Consider the following 23,802-nt stretch of genomic DNA (forward strand, 5'->3'; position numbering starts at 1 on the left):
AAAAGTGATTTTCAGGCCTCAAAAACGATGCTGTAAACAATGCAGAGGAAAAAGGCTAAAAGCTGGGGAAAAAAAAAAGGCAAAAAAGCTTTAGAACTTTCTTTTTTTTTGCAGTTCAGTGAATTGGTTCTTTTTAATGGTTCTGTAAATTGTATCAAGTAAATACCCAGCTCCCACTACAATACTCAAAGTATACACTAAGCTTCTTTTGACAGCTTTGCAACCCATTCTGAGATGTAGCATGCCACAGCTATTTGGGTAGAAGATAGCCCATTTAATAAGACTACATCTGACATAGTCCGTATCAGAGTCCTTGACTGCTCTGCGGTCCTTGACTGCTCTGTCACCACCCTTGGGCACTGTGGGGTTTAACAGGCACGGTCACTGGCAATCCTCCCTCTGCAGCACATCTTCTTTTGATGGCTGAGTTGCAATGGGATGTCTGGAAGTCCAAGTACTCCCATATTTGACACAATTTGGCACCATTATATGGTCCTCTATGGATATGAGAAAATAGACAAAAGGTTACTCACGACTTACAACGTGTAAAATTGAAAGAAGACAGAAAAACCCTGTGGGAACAAAAGAGTGGTCTGTCTAACTCAAGACTCCATTTCCAGCAGTGGCAGAATACATTGTGCAAAGAAACAAAGGAGCCTGGCCTCTCTCCCCAGTCTGTCATATTCCCAAGTGAGTGTGATCATTGGAGTAGGGATTTCAGGGGATACATCCCTGCTTGATCCACTTTTGTATCTGCCAATGGATCTTTTGTCCTTGAACTTGCATACTGCTGATAAAACCTGCCTCCCATAACAACAGGTTCCAGAAATTTGCCACACCCTGTATAAGAAAGTATAATACTTCTTTCCACCTATTTTAAGCCCATTTTGTGCTATTTTCACTATGTACTCGCTGATGCAATACTGCAGGCCTTCATGAAGGGCAACTCTGTGCTGTGATCTACCACCTCTATGATTTTCTGAATGTCAGTATTATCCCTCTTAGCAGTATTCTTTCAAACTGGAATCCTAAACCTTTATCCTTTCTTTGTAAATTTATCAGTACACCCCCTCAGTCACTTTAGTTCCTCTTCTCTGTGGATTTTTTTTGTAAATCTAGTCTGTCTACATTTCTATTCTTTCTTACGATGCATAGACTAGAATGGCAAACATATTTAAAATATGGGTGGAGCAAGGTGTCCCTAGTGGCAAAATGATCTTTGTTTTGCTGCAACTATCTTTCCTAATGACACCCAATATTTTGTATCTGGTGTTGCAAACTTAACTCAGAATTTTGAAGAGCTGTTCTTGACGGCTCCAGTAGAGTTTCCATGAATGGAAATGATCTGTTCTGAGTATAGATCAAGTAAGCAAATGTAGGTTATTTTTCACTTGATACACTACTTCACAGTGATCCCCATGGAAGCTCACCTGCCCGTGAGTGTTGTGCACAGCCACTCAGTGTGGCTTTTGGAGTTCCTTACTATGAGTGTGGCATTTGACTACCTGAAAAAAGTCCCAGTATTATCACACACGCATTCTCCAGATCACTGACAAAGATGTTCACTAGTACTGGTTCTGTCACTGATCCCTAGGGGTTCCTGAGGTTTGTACCGGTGTACCTTCCACATGTTAAGCATTTAATGACAAAAGAGTTTTTATTTATATTTGTAATTTATAATGTTTTATTCAATGTTAAGTGTATTTAAGGTGCAATTCTATGGCTCCTTCAGACTTCAAATGTTTCTTCTTTCATATATTTTTATAATATTTACAAATATTTTGGCTTAGTGGTTAATCTCATGAAAGCATACTGTTGCTTCCTGTGCAAGGCTATCCACTTCTCTAGGTCCCAGTGCTAGCAAACAGACTAAAGACAGGCTTAAAATTTACAAACAAAATTTGACTTTTGTATAAATTGAAAATGCCAGACATCTGTCTTCCTCTGTCTCAGCCTGTGCATCATGCGACATTCCCCTGTCCTGACAGCAGAAGTTATATCAGAGAGAGACTCGTTTGATAGTGTCCCTTTTGCCTGGAGTTAGGAGAGCACCTTTCCAGTTTGTTACTTGCTGTCATTTATTCTGCAATTATATAAAATATACTCTTGGACCTGTTCTTCACTGGAAAGTGGCAGTCTGTGAATGACGTTCCCAGATCATACCTTAATCCAGTGATTTATGGAGGCAATATATCATCCAAGTAAGGTCCTTTAACCGTGTTTTTACTGACTAGATGATACCATGCAAAGAGAAGGAAATCTGAGTCACTGCTTTGTTGTGTAATAAAAGGTATGTCAGGAAGCAAGGCGCTCTTGAAACACTAAGCATGTTTGCCTCCAGGTATACTGGCATCTTTGCACCTTCTTTCACAAGCATGTTAGTGTGCTGAATAGGCCTCCATACCTGGTTGCTGAGGTCTTGGTCTCCTTGACAACTAAACTTTTCAAAGATTACATGAAAAATGTTTTCTTTAGCCCTCGAGCTCTTATAATGCTTTAAAATGTCAGAGAAAAGATCCTTTAGTCCCAAGAGTAAGGAAGAGGTGTTAATGGAGAGAGAACAGAATATTTAAAAACATGTTTACAGAATAATTCAGTACCACAGGACAGCCCAGTAGGAATGCCCTCAAAAACAGGGAGTTTGAATTTAAACTTATTAATAAAAATATACTGCTTCAGAACGGGTTGGATTTTTGGTGGCAAAATGAAACATTTCACCTCTGATTTACCACCGTGAATTCAGCTAAGGTTGATAACATGAATGCTATCTTAATAAGCTTTTTGTAAAATTCATATGTAACGTCTTTGAGCTTTGTACTTTTCTTGGCATGTTTTGTCAGGAATATGGGGTTTTGTTAGCTGGGAGTTGGAAGCCCTGACTGGGTCAGGGTTGAGGGTACATTTACCTTCATGATGTACTGATGTAGGTTTTTCTGAAATGATGGCCTAGCTGTAAGAAATGCCAGGCTCTGTGTTTCATAAGAAGCGAAACAGCCCCGTGCTCACTGTTTGGTGTGAGCATTCACATGCAAGGGCAGCTCTCCATGTAAGAGTGGGCCTTTTCCTTCAGACCAGTTTCTCACTTTGGGCTACAAATAAGACATTGCCAAATGTATAGAAGAGACAAGAGTAAAATCCCAGTGGAAGCGGAGCCACCAGTCTAGTTAGGAAGTAGACCTGGACAGGGATAGGCCCTGGCTAAAATTGACACTGTGGAGCAGTGTCTTCTGATGGATAGTGGAGCCTGCAGCACTACCCTGCATGTGTGTCCTACCTGAGCAGCAACATGGAGAAGAGCATGGCTTGCTTCTATGGCTCAGAGGCAGGGGAAATGAAAATGCAGTGAGTTTAAAAAGGAGGCTGCACCAAGGGACAAATGGACAGCACAACTTTGGACCTCTTTTCCAGCAGGGTTTGCACACTGCCATGGGAAGCTAGTGGTAACCTCTCTTTTGCAAGCAGTTGCCAGTACCTCAAATGGCCTTCACCTGAACCTGTATTTACAGAGGTAATTAAGGAGGAGGTGGTGAGGAAAACAGCTGATGGGAAATTTTTGCCTGGGGTTCAATATTTGCAGACTTGGGGGAAGAACCTGTTGTCTATAATCAACGGAAGATCTGTCTGTGGGAACAGTAACCTCATCTCACTCTTCCTTTTCCATACTGACTTGTCTACTGGTTTATCTCAGATTGTCATTATAACTTTGTATCTTCATTTTTGCTAGTCTTCAAATGCTGAGAGTTCTGAAAGAAACTGAGTTCTTTGTGGCTTTTTCAGATTAAGGGCCACGGTCCTAGATTAGGACATTTAGGAATGGGAAGGCAGGTGATGGATATATAGTACATGAATAATTGTGTATTTGCTCATCTTCAGCATATTCTCTTTTTGTTTTTGTTATTTGTTTGAATAAATCTTCTTTCTTCATTCAAAGTTTGTCTCGTTCTGCACATCTGATGCAAGCTGGAGTAATTTCATTGACAGTTACAGTCAAATGTCTGAAGGAGTACTACTGTAATTTTTGACTGGTACATTGACTACCTAACTCACCCAACTGCCATGATTCTGATTAATGGAGCACCACCCACTAGGTAAACAGTAAACCCTCATAGGTCCTATAGCAAAAGTTCTGTGATTGACTGATAGCAACTAATTCTGTTATCAGAGAAGAGTTTGATTTTCAGTCAAGGTGCCCTTTACTGATGATTCTTCATTTCACAAATCTTAATCTGACAAGGTACCTAGGCTTGGTTGATGGCAAACCTCAACCTATCCAGGAACTTTATAAATCTAGATTGAATTCTGGATTTCACTTGTCTAAACTATGCTATCCTATCTTCAGTTCAAGTGTGGCAATAGAATCAGCTGATGGCTCTCCATTCTGGTCATGCCTATGAATGTTGAGACCTGTATTTTGTGATTCACTATTGAAAGCCATAGTAAAATGTTTGAATTGGTACATACTGCATATTGCACTGTGATGTCCAGCAATTCTGGGTTCATCAACTGGTCTCTCCACAGAATTTGATTCAGTTCAGAATGTAGCAGTTGGATTTAGTTTGACAATCATATTTGAGAGACTTGGACTCTTTCATAACAAGCCACAACAAACTGAAAGCTTGCTGTGATCAATGATGCCCCACACTGGAGCTGCAAGCTGATGACAGATTTCCTGCCTGTGAAAAATTAAGAGTTTTTGTGATACCTTTGATAGGAGAGTGCAGATACTCTTCTCCACCTGTTAATCTCTGATCTGAAGCAGTGATTCCTTTAGCTCTAGAAGATATTTGTTGTCTGACCCAGAAGCTGGAGTTGCATGGGACTTCCTCAGTTTGCCAAGGAATTCCCACATTTTGACACCCTAAGTGGATGGCCATGACTTTGTCAAAAAAAGCTCTGGCCTCTTACAGCTTTTTGTAGGTGACTGAGCTCTGTTCTAACCACAGTTGAGAGCTAGTAGCCTCTGCATCTCATTAATAAACTATTTAAAGCTCTTGAACAAACGTGCCTTTTCAGGGAGGATATACTCATCTGACAAGATGCTGAGAGCAGATCTCTTTCTGTAGTTGGTACAGGAAAATCCTGTCCGATTCCTTGCCTTTCTAATGCTCTAGCAACATTCCGGCATTTTATTTACAACATTCAGAGGAAGATGTTAGACTAGGATGTAGCAGCATGTCTGGATGACACCCACATTTATTTTGGGAACCCAGGAACAACACAGTTAGCATGTTCAGCTTGTCCTCAAATGCCTCCACCATAATAACCTGTTTGCCAAGCTGGAAAAATGCAAATGTGATCAGACGGTTGTGGAATTTGTGGGCTATGAAGTTGCCCTTGGGCATGAACTGGGGAAGGTTCTTAGTGAGATCGCTGCTGTGATTGGCTGGGGTTCCCTGGGGTTTATGTAGAGGACATTGCGTCTGTGGTTCCGAGTCCTTTGACAAATTTCACACAGATTCAGCCAAAGTACAGAAATCTCAAGGCTATGAATCAGAGCCTGGATAGCAGTCTTTGTAGTCCCTCTGTTTAGAGCACACTTTTTGTTTAGATACTCTCAAAACTCAAACCTGTAAACAACCAGACTCAATGGATTTTGTCATTGATTGAATCACTTGCTTTTTCAGTGTTTTCCAGGTCCTCCTCTGTGCTGTAGAAGATCATGACAAAAATTGTGGTGGCGTTTCTAGAGAAAAATATAAATTGATATGTAGTAGCAGAGATGCTGTTGTAGAATATGTTCTCCTTGACGAGGAGATACAGAGTCTCAACTTTGACATTCTGGAGCATTGCATAAAAATGTCTGTAATATCTGAACTTTCAGATATCTGGGAGATAGCTGTCCAATATCTGGGAGATTCTGGGACAAGCAAGGAGTAGGGGGAAAATTAGGAATTGTGCTGTCTTCTGTTTTCTTCATTTCAACTCTTACTCCACTGTTTGCTTTGTGGAATATTTCCTTTACTTCATATTTCATTTGAAAGTCTGTGTGGGTTCAGAAGACATGAGTACACACACACACATACACGCACATTGCCAGTGTCTTGTCTCCTCAGCAGCACATAATTGGAAAACCTTGCCATTCACTATTTTTTAGGACTATCCCTTGTAAGCCCCCAGCTTCTTATATACTCCTTTCCCAGGATTTTCCATCTGTCCATGGACTATCAGACTGTGCATCTGGGAGCATGGGAAGATAATCCTTTTATTTTTTAATTTTCTATTTTGGTAGCTTTGATATTCTGAGTGGAGGAAGGTTGGGAACCCCTGAAGGAGGGAAAGCATTGCTCTGAATGTGGTTGTATTAGGAGTTGCTCATGCTTCACATCAATTTACATCTGGTTTAAAGTCCTCTGAAAGGGTTATGGGGTTTATCTGATAGAGACAGAGGGTAAAAGTCTTCTATGTCTGAATTGCTGATTGATTGCATACAGTAGTACAAGAAATAATTCTTATTATGACTCATAATTTACCTATGGGGTTTCCCGTGAGGCTTGACAATAGATTTATGTGGGTTGCTTGGCTTTCCTTTTTAGCTCTGGTTAGGAAGAGAAAAAAAAAATTCCCATCTATATTATTGTTTTCATAGAGGTATTTATGGTATAGAACTACTATTAAAACATGTTTGGAGTTTATAAAAACTGTCTGTTTTATATTGCTGTGACATGGAAAGCTATTACCCTTGTTCTGTGTATCCATCTTTCTCAATATATACTGTGCAGCAAGGGACCTTGCCCCAGCTACAGAAAACCTGTAAAACAAGGCATATTGCTGCTTATCTACAAGCTCTTAATGTCACAAAGAAATTCTCTGTCTGATTAGCACGCAGTATTAACTCCTTCACTGCTACTGACACTAGAAACTGAGCTGGCTGTAGCAATTAAGTAATTTTGGGACTCTAGTATTTTGCACCTCAGTAAAGGCATTGTTCTCCTTGGAATTCTCTTTCTTATTAATTGCTTGACACACCTTAAGCTTTTCATTAACTCAAACATCTTTGTTGCTTTTTGGTGAAGTGATAATAAAATTACAGATGAAGTGGTAGCAAAATGACTCAGCTAAAATGTGATTATTGTTTCTTCTATACCTCTAATTAATAACATTAATCTCTGAAATATAATAATATAATGTACTCTATTAGTAACTAGTGGATGGACATGGCTCCTTTTAATGTCATTGGGTGATCTACGAGGTGTCAAAGGGAGAATAATACCCACAAAAGATCACATCAAAAGCCTGGGAATATACTTGTGTTCTTTTCTTTTAGTCTGTCTTTTTCTCTAATTACCTCACTAATCGTTCACTGTAGATTAGATTATATCTTGTTGCCTTGTTGGAGGTACATTGGAGCTGCAATACTATAAAAACCTTCAGGAGACATTTCCTCTGAGTGTTCACTTTCACTGGGAAAGTGAACAGTGCTGTATATTTCTCTTCTGCTGCTGCCCAGCTTTGCTAAACAGCCCGTAGGAATAGCCAGCCTACTTTATGCCTTATTTTTAAATTTTGTTTAAGGAAAAAAGCTGAAGGAAAGTGTAACTGCTTTTTACACAATCTGTGTACTAAGAGGAAGAAGAAACAGAGATGTGTCTTCCTAACACCCCTCCCTCATAAAATTTCATGGTGAAGCTTCAGGGCAGCACCAGGCTTACTCTAAGGGCTGGCTTAGAGTTCTGGGCTTGGTTTGGTTCAGAGCAGGAAGAATGAATCAAAAAAGTGCACTCTGTCCTCTTCTCTCCCTCTGTCCCCCCTTATATCTTCTGAAGAGGGAAGTCGAGGAATTGATACTCAGTATGAGTGTGCTCCACTCTTTTTGTGGCTCTTTCTGGTTTTGCAACTCATATTGAAGGTGTGATTGGAGTTGGAAAATAAAGTCCCTTCCACTCAATTCTACCGAAGGCTTAAAACAATACATTGGAGATCTGACGTTTGCCTGAGCTTAATGTTTTGATTAAAACACAAGGACTCCTTAATGAAAGTCCTCAGGATCCTAGGCACTTACTTAGCTATAGATCTGGTTTACTGGTTTGGTTTTCAGTTAAAGAGATTGTAAGAAATTCAGCCTTTGTGAGGATTGCCTCTTTTGTTCATGTGTCTCAACAGACTCTGAGAAGGTGTTAACTGCTGGAAGAGATCCTTATCTTGTGTCAGAATTCTCCATAAAATACAACCCACAAAATTTCCTAAGGCTTTTTTATGTTAATAAAACCTGCAAGTTTTCAAAGGGAAGCTGAAATGGAAAAGGTAATTACTGGTGAAATTCAACAACTACAGAGAGAGATCTCTGGCAGGTGCATGCTCTGTCCACCTGAAATTACCAGCTTCTATCTTCAGAGGTCTGCTGAGTCAAAAGACTGTTTCTGAGCCTAATTACAAAAAATGCTCAAACTTGCCTGTGAAGTCATTGCACCTATATATAATAAGCAGAAAGACAATTAACCTTTCATAGTGTAAGCATGTTTCCATCCTTGATCTGAGACCATCCCACCAAATGCTTCCTGTTCCCATTAAACAGCAAGAGGCTCCGAGGCACAACAAGGTAATGCTGGCGAAGTGAGGGGAGTTTTCTGCCTCTCTGGTTTTCTTGTTCCAGCTCACATAGTGAGCCAGTGGTTCAAAACTGGAGTTGAACATGAGTTCCTTGACCCTTACCTGCTTGCTCTAAACAGTACACAGTGGATAGATGTCTCCATATGAATTTAAAGGGAAACAAAGTCAGGCAGTTTATTGTCTCTGCTCCCACACATCTGTATAGCAGACTTCGTAACTGGAAGGAGGCCAGTGAAGATATTTTTACTATAAAGTGACTATAACAAGAGCATTACTGTTTTCTCCTGTAGTTTACCTATAAATCACCTCTTCCCTTTGTCCTGTGAGTCAGCTGCACTGTGGGAATGTGTGGATAACATGAAAAGTTTACACAAGCATCCTGCATCCCATTCTAACTCCCCTGCCTCTGATCCTTTCATAATCTGCTTCTTCTCCAACATTATGTGCCCTGTCCTTGTCCCCCACCTGCTTCCTCTGCTGCTTTGCCCCTTGCCTGTGCTTTTCAATAGCTGTTCCATCTGTGACCCAAGTCATGGCCCTGTCTTTGACTACCTGTTTCTCCTGATTCTGTTTTTTTCAAGTCACACAGAATCACAGAATGTCAGGGATTGGAAGAGACATCAAAAGATCATCTAGTCCAGTCCTCCTGCTGGAGTAGGAACACCTAGATGAGGCTACACAGGAGGGTGTCCAGGCGGGTTTTGAATGTCTCCGGAGAAGGAGACTCCACAACCCTGCTGGGCAGCCTGTACCAGTGCTCTGTTGCCCTCCCTGGGAAGAATTTTCTTCTCAAATTTAAGTGGAACCTCTTGTGTTCCAGTTCGAACCCACTGTCCCTTGTCCTACCGTTGGTTGTCATTGAGACGAGCCTGGCTCCATCTTCGTGACACTCACCCTTTATATATTTGTAAACATTAATAAGGTCACCCCTCAGTCTCCTCTTCTCCAAGCTAAAGAGCCCCAGCTCCCTCAGCCTTTCCTCATAAGGGAGATGCTCCACTCCCTTCATCATCTTTGTTGCTCTGTGCTGGACTCTGTCCAGCAGTTTCCTGTCCTTCTTGAACTGAGGGGGCCAGAACTGGACACAATATTCCAGGTGTGGTCTCACCAGGGCAGAGTAGAGAGGAAGGAGAACCTCTCTTGACCTACTGACCACCCCTCTTCTAATCCACCCCAGGATGCCATTGGCCTTCCTGGCCACAAGGGCATAGTGCTGACTCATGGTCATCCTGCTGTCCACCAGGACCCCCAGGTCCCTTTCCCCTACTCCGCTCTCTAATAGGTCATTCCCCAACTTATACTGGAACCTGGGGTTGTTCCTACCCAGATGCACGCTCTACTCCTGCCCTTGTTATATTTCATTAAATTTTTCCCCGCCCAACTCTCCAGCCTGTCCAGGTCTCTCTGGATGGCAGCACAGCCTTCTGGCGTGTCAGCCACTCCTCCCAGCTTCAGATAAAATTTGTTTCCAGCCCTAATCATACTATAAAACAAGTCCTCAGATAACTGGCTCTTTCATGGGGATACAGATCATTTCAGTGCTTGATGGCTTTCTTGAAAGTATTGTGAATACTTACATAGTGTATGTGTGTGTCAGAGATTTGTTGAAGGGGAAATGAGCATTTTCTCCATCTTTAAAAAGTTCTTGTGCAATGCCTCATCTCCATTAGCTTCAATGGACACTGCACAAATCAATGGCAACAGATAATGAAGTCATGCTTTAATTTTGGCCTGGCAAAGATAACCATGATCACCTCCCTAGCTTGTAACAGTGGACAGAGCTGTGTAGAAGTATCCCATGGAGTGGTGCAGGGGAAATAGAGGACAGAGGAACCCTGCGATGCCTCCTGATTGCTGATGCATCCTTTTACAGCAAGTCACACCTCAATGGATCAGGGCCAGCAGCCCCATGGGAGGAGATGCAGGCTATGTCCACAGGGCAATGAAGAGGTTAAAGTGGTTCTTCAAGCTTGGGGTGTGACCCATGAAGTGTCATATTAACACATCTGATACCTGTACATTAGTATGAGCAAAACAAGTAAAAACCTGCTTTAGAGAAATTAAACTAAGCAGTTGAAGGAAACAGTCATTTTAATAAGGAGCTTCCATATAAAAAATTCCTGATACTTCATTATCTATTTATTCCTTTCAGTCACTCAATTTTATTTTATCCTTCATAATTAAAGAGGAGACAAAATCAAGTCTTTAAAAATGATCTGATGCCACGGTTTTATGTAAACAATATTGGTGGAATGTAGGACTGGCTGTCTGTGTTCCCAGTCTCTGATAATATTTTAGCTTTCTCTTTATTCAACTCAAAATATTTTAATGCTGTCTTAGAGATGCCTGTTAACAGTCATGAGGTGATAAAACAGTGGCTTTGCTCAGGTAGGTAACAAGCTTGTGTGCATATGTGAAAATGTTCCAGAACTATAAAAAATAACATATTGAAATAGGTGCAGAAGGTCACCACTTCATCAAAAGCTGTCCCATGGTGCTGGTGTGTTACTGGACATGTGGTCCCAATGATTTGAGCAGCACCAGGTAAAAGAGCCAGAAGGTAAAATAGAGCCCTCAGGAGAGAGGATCTAGTTTTCCACTCCTTTTACCATCTCTGGTCATCCCCACTACTGCAGTGGCACTATACCCACGTCAGGGCCTGAACCCTGACTGTAGATAATCATTCTCCAGGGGTCTAATGGTTAGCAGACTTGGAAAACAGGGGAAAGTTAATCCTGAAGCCTTTTTGAAGGTCCTATGTAGTTTCTGCTGAACCTGTCCTGTACTTGGAGCTGTAACTAGAGGCCAAATGGTGAGCTGGACTCTGGAGAGGCATACAGGGAGAGGCAGCAACAGGAGAGGATGACCAAGGAGAGACTTTGTGGAGTTTCACCCTCTCTGAACTGGGGTAATTATGAAGCTACATCAGTTTGCTGCAGCTGAGAATCTGGACCAGAAATACAAATCGGACATGAGGACCCAAACTTATAATACTTTTCTTCATGCATGAAGGAGCACCTGGCAATGGACTGGGTATGCAAAAGTCCTGGAAGCTGATGAGGATCCTGCTGTCACTCTGCTGCCTCCGAGGCACAGGGTACTTGGCCTTACATCACTCCAGCTGATTTGTTCAGGAAAAAGATTGTTCTATTTCACAAAGTTAATATTCATCAAATGTTAATGAAAATACATAACAAATAATTATGATAAACATACCATCTGATTAAGATGAAAGAGGATGACAATTCTTGTGAATTTTTAATCTGAAAAAATAAAGAACATTACATTAATAAGACTTAATTATATCATTAAATATTTACATTTACTTTCCATAGTAGATTTTATTTTTATTTAACATATTTTGTTTTTAAATATTGCTAACATTTTTATTACATTTGTTCATAAAACACATCAACAGATATGGTTTTGTAAGGCAAGAGGAATTTTAACATCATGTATTTATTATATTGATCACAATTTCAGTTTTATTTATCTTTGAAAAAAGCTAACAGAACCCTTTTAGAGTTATTATAATTCACAGTATCTTCATCCATAGATAAATATTTCATAGCAGTACTAATGCATCATACACAGAATATTTATTAATTAGAAAATATGAATTAATACTTGTACATTTCAATAATTTGCATTTAAAATTAATGCTACATTTTTCCAGGAAACCATGATTAACTTTAGGAATCTGACTTTAGCTGACCGAAGCCAGGCAATTTAAAGTGTGTGCTGCAAACTTAACTATCACCCCAGAACGTTGTGACCAACAAGGAAAGAGAACACTAAACAAGAGAGGGTGCCACATGTTGAGCACAAAAACGTAGCCTACAATGCTCGTGCATAGGCTGTCTCCAGAGAAAAGGAGATACAAAGGCAAAATTTCAGCACTGCCTTATTTTCCTTAACAAAGACAAGATACAGTTTTAGTCGGTAGATTTGACAATGTGTTTCTGTCATGTAGTCCTAGGGATAAAAGTGACTTGGGTATCTTTGTGTATGGAACAACCTTGGGAAGAAGACTCTGCTCAGGTTTTGGGGCAGGAGAGGCAGACGGGGAAGGAAGGCTGGACCAGGGGACAGGAGGAGGAGCAGGGCTGGGTGCTGAAGAAGTGTTTTGCTGGTGCTCAAAGAAGCCAATGATAAAGGATTCAAATTTGGGTTCTCCCATATTGTCACTATCTGTAAAATTATGCAAGCTATCATGAGACCTGCTCCACCAAGACACTTATTTAATATGTAAGCAAGGTATTTAGGTCAGGTGTTAGACTGTGACTTTACCTTCGCTTTAAAAGTGCTGTATCTGACAAAACTCCCTTTTCTGTGAAACCAAACTCTTTTTTTTTTTTTTTCAAACTAAACTACAGTTTTTCTTTTTGTGGATTTATTCAACTGAAGTTTCCAGAAAGTCAGCAACTTCCTGATTCGTTAATTAACTTTTACTAAAAGAAGAAATTTATGGCATCAAGAACAACTTCTCAGTAAGGTCTGTTAAATACAAATAACCTTCCTGGAACTGTTTGTCAGGCAGACATAGACATGACAGACCAACCAAAAACCTTCCTTTGAGGTATCAACCTGTTAGGTTAAACTCCAATGTTAGTATGCATTTTACTGTGTTGTTAAACAATAACAGATACAAACTTGTAATTTAAGGGATAGGCTGAGTGTTTTTTAACCTCAAAGGTGGCTCAGTTAATGCGGACTTTAGAAGTAATACCAGTGTTTCACAGTATAGATCATATTTTACTAAAAGATTTTAAAATGTTTTATAAAGCTTGCATTTTTAGAGTATTTACAGCCTACAGCTATCAAACACTGGACTGTATTTTCTGATAAAGCCACTGTCAGTCATGTGTGTGAATTTTTCTTTAATTTTTGCTTTTGCAATATGTTTATGGAATAAACTACATCAAGTTATTTGCAGTTAGCTGTAGCACAATATATTTATGTGTATGTGTGTGTATTGCTCTATGTGTGTGTGTCTGTGTGTGCATATACACGTATACAGATACATCACAGCACTATAATCTGTGTGTGCATATGTGTACTGGGCATTTATAGTTATTATATGCTCATGTACGTGAAAAACTACTAATAAAGTTTTGTGGTAACAATCCTGCATATGATGGTCAACATACTGCTCCCTCTCATAATTTCATGATTACAGTAATAAAAGAAAAAAAAAAAGGCTTACACAGCCAGGAAGCCAAAGAGAAAAACCTCAGGTTGGTTACCACTTCACTTTTGTAGTGACTATATGTTCACACATACAAGCACACACACATGCAGTTTCTGATAAAATGAGTTGTTTCTCAAAAGACAGAGAGAGAAAAAAGAGAGGACTGATGAAACCCTCAAGATGTTCTTGAAATTACACCTATACCTGTTGTCATTTTCAGGAAATCTACTTTGTTTAGTTGATAAACTTGTTTTGACTTTTCGGTGGAAACAGTTTGCTGGCACTACTTCCTTAACTGTAGGACAAATTCTGACCTCAGTTTCACATAACTCCCACTGCAGTCACTATAGGTTGGCTGTGTAAGGCAGGATAGAGCCTTTCTGTTTACAATTATACGAGCACTGAAAGGTATTTTGTTGTTATTACTGCTTGTATTGGTAGAATAGCATCCGAAGATCTCTATTTTAAGCAGCATTCAGACCACAGATACGGGTAGCCTAGAATTCTCAGAAATACTGAAGTGCATATACAGAAAAACAGAAGACGTGGAATCAACAAACGGGACTTAATTTTATTATAGCTGAACACACTGTATGGCATCTTGATTTTATACTGGTGTGCCAAAGTATTGACATGCAATGATTTTGGTGTAAATCACGTGCTTTGATGTAGAGAAAAGTTATGGAGCATTTTATATGAAGTAATAATATTAAGTAATTCTATTGAACTAATTACCAGTTAATCTGACATTTAATGAAATAAGTAACACTAAATGTGATGTGAGGGCAGTTTTTATGGACTTAAAATTTAATCAATTGTATGGGAGTCAAAGGTGGCATTTTTGCTGATGGTGGTGAATAGAGGATTTGCTAAAGAGTTTCTTGTCTTCGTCATTCTAGGTTGAATGATTGCTCCTAGGCAAGCTGGGAAAAGCTGCCTGTGTTCCTAATGATAAGAAGAAGCCATGAGATGGACAAAAAATATATCCATGCTATTTTTTTATTGCAGATACTTGCTATTTAAATATATGCCTCTTGCACAGGGTCCTGATTTGCAGTCCTACAACAGGTGCTGCAGTTTGGCTTTCCATTAGCCTGGAGTGCAGCCTCACACTTGATGCTTCAATTCATTGCCTGTTCACAGTGTCTACTTTTGCCTCTCAGTCTGATTTGAGTCAGGGGAGAGGCAAAAGTTCCCCAGACAATTCAGGTGCAGATTTAGGGCTGGTTCTTCTCAAAGGCAATATAGGTGCAACTGACTCAAGCTGCTTGGCTCTGCAAATGTTAACCCAAAGGCAGTATGGATCTATGACTCATATTAGGTCCACCTGATTTTGATCCAGAAGTAAAATAGTTTTCTTAAGGGCCAGCTGATCCAACCAGGACTTTCCTTCCATCCTTTCTTCTTGAAAATAGTTGGTATTTTTCTGCGGTATGTTATTTGTAGAATGTGATTCCAATGCCCTATCTTTGGTTGTTGTAATTTATTCAGAGCTTCCCTGGTCTGTGTTTATTTACCCTGAGTGTAAAATCAGAATGGCATGACTTAAATTTGGAAGAAAATGCACATAGTTAGTATAGTGTAGAAACATAAATAAACCACATGTAAAAGTAATTACTTGTGCCAGAGTCAAAGTCATACTATTCTGTTGTCATGTTCCATATTCACAGGTTGGTGAAATTAATCCCAATTATTCACATTAGATCCAGCATTGCTGTATAATGGGTAAAGAAGGAGGAGAATAAAACTGGAAAAAAAAATCAACAGGATTTCTGTGAAAAGAGAGATTAATTTTCAGTTAGTGTTACGTTACAGATCACTGGCACAGCAGTGTAGAGAAGATTGTATGAAAACTGTCTGCACAAGCCCAGCCCAACTCACTGCTAAAAGTTATTATTTTAGAAATTTTTTGAAAGAAAATTAATAACTTGCTTAGACATATCCTTTCTGATGTTTTCGGAACATTCTGTACCACAGATATGGCCAGGAACAAACTATGAGTTACATCATTTAGGACTATTCCCAAATCAGGTTGGATTGGGCTCTGAATTACATGAATTCCTTCAGCAAGAATACTAAGGCTTGATCTGACCAGAAGAACATACATTAATCATAGTGATAAGCCCCTTTCTGCAGCAAGTTTATAGATCTGGGTCCAACATTCCCAGGCCAATAGTACTGTTGTGAATGAAGTTCTTGTGTTGAATTTGGTCATGTAGAAGGTCATTCTTGTGCCATGCCATTGCTGCAGTAGACTCTAGGAGCTGCCAAGCAAGAGGAGATCATGCCTGTAGAGAATGAGATGCCAAGCTTCCCCAACTTTGGTTTAGAAATTATGATTAAAGAGAAGGAAAAAATACTGAGTACATGTGTTAATGGCTTCTATTTTAGTCCACTGGGGCCATTGCCAGCTGCCATTAAGTCAAAGTAGCCCTCAGGCTCTACTTGGTTTCATGATGAATAATTTAGGTTTTCCTGATGTAGAGCAAGGTTGTGTTGGTTTTGTATGATAGATTCTACATATCTTCACTGTAAGCACAGGAGTGTAAATATATGGTGGCACTTTTTGGTGCAATGGATCAACCTCCTGCGTCCTCCAACAACAACAGCAATAATCTTTATGAACCAGAGATTCTGCACAGCCTTGGAGATGTCTTCCTTCCAATATGGATACTCTTCAGTTTTTGTTGGAACCACTTACTTATTGCTAGTCAAAATCTTCTTCAGTACCCATTTATTTTAAGGAGTTAACTACAGGACTGGATATTTTATACCCACTGAAAAAGTAGCTCATATCTGAATAAATAACTGAAAATGGCTTCTCACTGTTCAGGAAGTACAATCAATTTGAAATTAGGATTATGGAAGCATCTGTGAAAATTCGAGTGTCATCTCAATTTGGGCTCATTCAGATCCTGTATTTTTTTTACTCCCCAAGCAGTGCATTTAGAATCTAATCCTAATTAACACACATAGTTTAATTATAGCCAACAAAATATTCTCCTAAAATTGTGTGTGCTGGCTAGGGGGTCGGGTAGGGAGGGAGGAGGCGAGGGGAAAACTAAACAAATGTTCACTGATTGTAAAAATCCTTGTTTTGTTAATGATATAAATCTTTAAAGTCTTTAAACATACACAGAAGTTTGCCTCTCGTGAATCAAAGTGTCATAAAAAGCATGAAACAAGCACAGCACTCCTATGCTCACTTTCTCCTTGCTCATTTCTTGGCAGTTTGAACCTAACAAAGAAACTCAGCACTGGAATTTATAACTTTCCTTTTGGATGGATTTCTCCATAACTTATCACATAAAATACACAATTCTGTGCAGGTAGAAACAAACAGATCATGGATGTCATGGATGGGAGTTGGGAAGATTTGAAGGTTGCGCAAAGCACTGGAAAAGCTGGGGTGGGTCTGCTGCTGCAAACTACATTGTGTGTCAGCAGAACTCCTTGGTACTACTGGATAATTTGGAAGTCTTATGAGATTTTCAGCACTTCTGACTTTTATTTCAGCAGGACAGGTCTTGAGAAAAATGTTTTAGGTTGTTTCAGAATGCTTTCATTCCTGGATCAGACCTCAGAGTGCAAAATATCCCAGTTTATAGTTACTGTATCTCTCTATGGGCACAGCTCAGTATCTCAGGGCCTCTTTGCTCACTGATTCTGGCCTTCTGGGGGAAGCAGATTTCTAGCCTGCAACAAGATCTCTTGTCTGTGCCCTTGAGTGTACCTGGACTCTGCTGTCTAGGTACCCTAGTTCCCCAGAGCTGCGTTTCATGTTCACCAGCACCACCATGATGCTTGCACAGTTCCTCAGATTTCTTACTCAGGCTGCAAGATTTTTTTTTCCCCAGGGATTTTGGGAAGAAGTTTTTTGGAATCATGTCACAGGGAATCAAGAAACATAGGCCTAATACTTTGTTGAAAACAAAACTGTACCTATTTATTAACTTTCTCTAGGCCATCCCACTCCTGCTTTGGTCTACTTTTGTTTGAGGCTCTGTTAATGTTTCAGGTCATGCAGAGTTCTCCATATCAGATCAATTCTGTAAAGATCTCAGTATATTGATGACAAATGTCCCCAAACTTTGATCAGAGGAGTACCACTTATACATTTAAAGTCTCTTGCTGTTTTATCGTTTGCACAGATCTTTCTGCTGCATATTCGGAGTGAAAATATTTTCTTTCATGAGGTTGTTCTAGTGGTCTTGTAATAATAAAAGCTGGTAGATCTAGATTTCTTCTTACTAATGTCTTTCCAAGAGGTGTCAAGATCAGCATTTTTTCTGTCCTGGCAGTAAACTAAAATAGAATTAAGCAGCCTTGGCTTGACAATGTCAGATATTTTTTCACTTCATAAAATGAAAAAGGAGATTAAAATAAAAAACGGACTTGATAACATCTTTTGAATATATCTTGTTCTCTCAAACATGACAATGGAAGCAATGCGTAACTGAGAATTTTTTTTCCTTTTTGGGTCAGACTATAATGTATCTCAAATTTGGCCCAGAAAATTAAATTAAAATAAGAAAGTGTTAGTGCAGAAATTGACCTTTTCCTCGACAGTTTCTCCTATGTGCTTTTGCATTATATCCACTGACTTGATCGAAAGCAAGTTTTCCTACTATGTTGGGAGCTCTGCTGAGGCAGTGGCAGACATAGAAGGCTGAGCTGAGATCTTTTTCACCTCATGTCACACATCCCATTGTCAGAACAGTTCTAACAGCAAACACTTTATTGCCAGTGCTGGTGGAAGAGGCAGAAAGAACAGTTCGATTTTCAGATCCCAAATGGATTTTAAAGTATAGAGGGTGACTAAAATCACCTTTTGTTTTCTGAGCTGAGCAAATGTGTTCCTAAAGTCACTTAGGCAGAATAAATATGGAGATTTAATTTTCAGATATAGGTTTTGATTTTAAATTTTAAATTTGATTTTGATCTTCTTTGACTATGTTTTTATGGATAGCACTTTCTTAATTTGAGGGTCAAGCACCAAAAGTTTTTATCCTAAGTGTTAATTTTATAATGCATCCAAAGAATAGGTGATACAGTAACAGTGATAGTTTGCTTCCCTTCTCCTTCTGTCCCCACAGTGAATTGTAACAGACTCTGTCAACAAGTTGGGATGGAGCTTGCAATACTATTTTCTGAGTTCCCCTCTGTTACTTGAAAAAGCATTTATGCTCATCATTTTTGTAGGTCCTGTATTGGAAGAGAGGTAGGAAGAGTGATACCTGAAAGGGCTCAGTCATTGCTTTCAAAAACAAATATAGCAGCTATGCCAGGCATTACTGCATGGAGAGGGAATGAAACTTCTTATAAATTACAGTATTTCTGCCTCATTTCCCTTGCCTCAGCATTCTGGGGTTGGACTGCTACTGGGGGTGACTTAAAGTGCTTTTAAATAAGTGCAGAGAGAGACCGATCATCTGCTGTTTTACCTGAATTAAGAATACTCCTAAAGGTGGAAACCAGTCCCATGCCCTCTAGATAAGTGTAAGTGGTGGCTACAACACATCTATACAGAGTAAGGTATGGGGGCAAATGCCACTTGTAATTCTGAAATGTCTAACCTTGAAAATTTCTATCAGCTCAGAGGTGAGCAGCCAGTTGATTTAGCAAGACAGATGAAAGTATGTGATCCCTGTCTTCTCATCTCTTTTTACAGAGATCTCAAAAACTTCAGGAGTGTGGTCTTCATTTTTAAAGCTTTACACATGGGATCTAACCAGCTTGGAAGGGGACTGTTCCATACTCCATAATCAGAGCTGATCAGCAGAAGAAAGGCAGAGATTCAGCAGCACCTGAGAATCGAGTCAAGGCTGGCATTTTCAGACAAACTCAAGAAAGGAATATGGATACAATGCTACAGCTTAGTTAATTGCCCATAGCAAGGGGCTGTGACTGAAGGACCTGAGACCATGAACATAACCCTAGCCTTGCTACTCTATGGCCAGAATAATTCTGGGGGCTGGTCTGCAACTGTGGCTTTCTCAAAGCTGTCTTAAGAACCGCATCTATTCCCTACAGACATCCCATAATGTGATGATTCCCTATGGTGCTTCATGACCTTGTTGATTCTTAAACTGGCCCTTAGCATTTGGCCTTAGATATTTCTGAGCTTTTCACAGTTAGTAACTGCTCAGAGAAAAAATAAAGTTGTAATTATTCTTAGCTCTCAACCATAAATGCAGTATTATACCCTCCCTAAGAATGACATGGACTAAAAATTGAGCTTGAAATTTTTTCTGTAGCAAAATTGTGGAAAACCAACAAAAATAATAAAATAAAGCGCACAGCTACACACATGAGCAGTTAAAACCATGTGAGACTTACATATTCAGAACTGTAAATGCTTTTAAAACATACTAAAACATAAGTGAGTTAAATTTATCACCTCCCATTTTAATTTAAAAGATGTAGGAGAACATGTATCTAAGGATTTTCTAAAAGAAGTAGTGACTTGAGCATGTTGGGGGTGGTGGTGCAATTGCTTGTAGTTTTATTCATTTAGGCATATCTTATCACTCCTCCTTTTCTTCCTTCTTGGAGGGCAATGAGAGAACCCAGATGCCAAGCTGTGGAACATGTTCTTCTGACACTAGCATCTGGCTCCTTGGCAGAATCCTCCAACTGTCATGCTGACAGCTTTCCTGTTGTGTCCTCGTGTATTTTTACATAAGAAAATTGCAGATGGGTTCTCTTCTCGAACTAATACGCTATTCTGTTGACCCTTATCATGCAGAAATGTGTTGGTTTTATCTGTTTGTGAATGAGACCTTGGCCAAATATACTTCAAAAAGGATACTTCTCTGTTCGTCTCTGAATTTGTCTGCAAGCTGTCTGGGAAGATGCCAGAATCCTATTACACACCCTTTTTGTGCCTTTAAGCAGTGAGTCCTTCATTCTCTCTGCTGCACAAATAGATTGCACTTTTTGCAGCAAGCACACTTGAAAAATACAAACATATTTATTTAATAGTTTCAGTGAAAAAAAAAAAGAAAAAAATCCTCCCTTGAAATGGGGAGAAATGCGGTTTGATTTGCTATGGATTTTTTTACTGGAGGTTTTTGTTTGTTTATTTTTTATTTGACATTACCTAGTATGCTGCTGCCTTGAAGGATTTTTTTTCCCCCAGAATTTTGCCAGAGACCTCTAATCCAGAAGGCTTTCTAATGTTACAAAAGTAGCACAGTAACTTCATTAAAAAAATAAAAAAATAAAACAAAGATTTCACTTATTAACGTCCTCCAAAACCTCTTGGTATTTTCTAAATGGAGTTTTCATAGTCCCGCATCACATTTAGACACATGCCTAATTTATGTGGATCATCATGAGTAGTCCCAGTGACTTTACAGTGAAGCACAATTGTGTTTCAATTTAAGGTTGTGCTCAGAAGGAGCCTGATAGGTTCTTGACTTTAGGCTTGACAAAGCCCATATCATCCAGATGACAATAGAAAATACTAAAAGTTCCTATGTTACTTCCTGTTGCTCTTCTTCCTCATATAGTCCTCTTCCTACTGATGTTATGTGTTTGTCTCTTACAAAAAAAAAAAAAAAGACACACCACCTCTCTCCTCTGCAAATCTCAGATCTCCTTTAAATACATAACTTTGCTAGAGTGAATGAGATCAAACAAAGATAAGAAAATTTGGCAAATACACAAATTAAGAATTATCTGGGGCCCCACTCAGTGGAGACTCCATTTCCATGAAAGTTGTCCATGGGGGCTCTTCAGGGCTCTTAAATGTTGGCACCCATTGAGAATATTTAGCTATGATTTGTGAGCCCACTCAGACTCTGACCTTCCAGCCATCTCCATCCTCTCCTCAGCTCAAAGAGTAGAAACCCAGAACTGCAGGATTCCCTGATGGCAATATGGAAGATTGCCAGCCCTGATGAAGCCAGGTGGATTTCACAGAGCATGCTCTCTGTGTCCACACCAGGGGAACATCCTCAGATGTAAGCTTAATGCTGTAAGCTTCTCCTAATTTATTCTCCTAGCAACAGATATTAAGATTTGATTGAGACTGGTTTCTTGTTTGGTGCTTTTGCAATAAATAAAGCCACAATGAGTAATTTTATTGTTCTCCCACCTTGGTTGTTCAGTTTGTGCGGCTATTCCAAGAAAACAAAAATCAAGTCAGCATTAAAGGAAGAAGAGGTAAGTTTCTGCAGGTTTCTTACTCTTATTATCACAAAAAAGAATCTTTATAAATTTCCAACAAACGCAAATACACAGAAGCAAACAGGTATGTGCATGACTATTATGGTAACTGATACAGTGTCCCATATCATTTTCTCATCTCAAACTTTGTCATAAATGAAATAAATGGCATTAGAACTATTCAGGAAAGATCATAAATATCAAGAATGAATTTCTGCATTAGGCATTAACTTTGATGGGGCCAGGATTTCACTCCAGTTTCCCAGCCATGCAGTGCAAGTTATTTCCTGCTGTTTTCTTGTTTCTCTTTCAAACATTCTGATTCACCATTGGGTTAATCATCTACTAAATACTGTCTCCAGGTGGTTTGTGTTTACTGTTGTTATCTCCATGGCCTCAAGGAACTATACCTTCCAAAGAACTGAGGGGAGCCCAAGCACTGATATTATGCAAGAAACAGAGACAGAAACAAAATACATCAGCAACTGTATCAGCATGCTTCCATTTATACCACGTTCTGATTTGAACATACCTGCTTTTTGAAGCACTTAGCATACACCGTGAAGTTTCTAGTTGCTCCAGATTGCGTAAGCAGGGAAAAATGGTATTTGTTAAATAGGCAGAGAGAATCAAGGAAAAAACCCATATCTTGAACTAATCAGTGGAGTACAATTAAGAGAAACTTAGTAGGTTAAGTTTTATATTTTGTATTTAGGTGAGTGCATACCTTTATACCACATTCACATCAAATTTGAATGAGGATTATCACACAAATGATTCTTTTGGGAATAGGGTTTGTTTCTTACTTCAGCCATGGATCCTGTAAGCAAACCACTTACTTTACCTTATCTACTTCCTGTACCATAGTGATAGTGTTTTCCTCTGTTACAGAGGATTTTGAAAGGTGGATTTATCAGTGGTTGTGAGATACTTAGCTACTACAATATAAAGACTGTAATCAAAGCTTGGGATTTTAGAAAGTCAAGTTTGGGTTGTAAAGGAAGCTTAGTTAGTTGATTGAGGAGCTGGATTCAGGGCTTAAGAATTTAAACACTGAGGATCATTATCAGATGTGGAATTATTTTAATTCAAAGGGGCAATAATGTTGTTAAAGATAAGTGGAAAAACTGGAGAGAAGAGTATAGAATTCCACAGATGAACAAAATATTTTCTGTTTGTAAACTCTGTAGTCTTTAAGAGGTTTGTTCATCTTCAAACTATCAGACACCATGGAAATCAAGTTAAATTGTTCTCAAGTCTTTCTGAATTAGCACAGCAAATAAATGGCTGAAGTTTGTTAATCATATAAAAAAAAACTGGGAAGAACTGTTTTTTTCTATACACTGACAGTGGAGCGTCAAGGAAGGAGGTAAGGTTAATGAAGGACTGGGTCAAGTATTGAATAAATATTTTGTATCACATTTCAGTAAAGATGATGACTAAAGATGACAATGATAGATCTCTATGCCTATCCACCACAACTGTTCTTTCTTTCCAAACTCAGTCACAAGTTCAAGCTCTTGCCCTACTTAAATACTTGCCATTTAATGCAGATCAGAAGGTGTTCCATCACTTAATTTTTTTTCATGTTTGTAAGTTTTTGTATTACAATAGACCCAGTTCTGTTTTTTTTGTTGGTTGATTGTTGTTGTTGTTTGTTTTTTTGTTGTTTTGGGTGTGTTTTTGTTTGTTTGGTTGGTTTTTTTTCTTTCTTAAGCAATGGTTCTAAGGCTTTCAAGTTTCCACATTTCTTTCTACAAGAGCAGCATGAAGTTTAGTGACATGAAGTTTTTTCATTACTCTGGTAAATATAACAAACTCAATGATACATTCCAAAAGCCTTCTGAACTTGAAGAGTTTTCAGAGCTGCATGGTTAGTTTGAACAATTTCA

The 23,802-nt window shown here is 39.1% G+C and overlaps 1 long non-coding RNA gene across 1 annotated transcript in view; it reads left to right on the top strand.

The window, feature by feature from the left end:
• LOC110360106 (uncharacterized) overlaps window positions 1-21,896 on the top strand; it is a 58,824-nt gene extending 36,928 nt beyond the window's left edge. The window contains exon 3 of the long non-coding RNA XR_010470112.1: window positions 19,410-21,896. This is a non-coding gene — a long non-coding RNA (uncharacterized LOC110360106). The remainder of the gene's footprint in view (window positions 1-19,409) is intronic.
• Window positions 21,897-23,802: the final 1,906 nt, after the last annotated feature.

The sequence above is a fragment of the Columba livia genome, chromosome 2, assembly GCF_036013475.1.
Source record: "Columba livia isolate bColLiv1 breed racing homer chromosome 2, bColLiv1.pat.W.v2, whole genome shotgun sequence".
NCBI lineage: Eukaryota > Metazoa > Chordata > Aves > Columbiformes > Columbidae > Columba > Columba livia.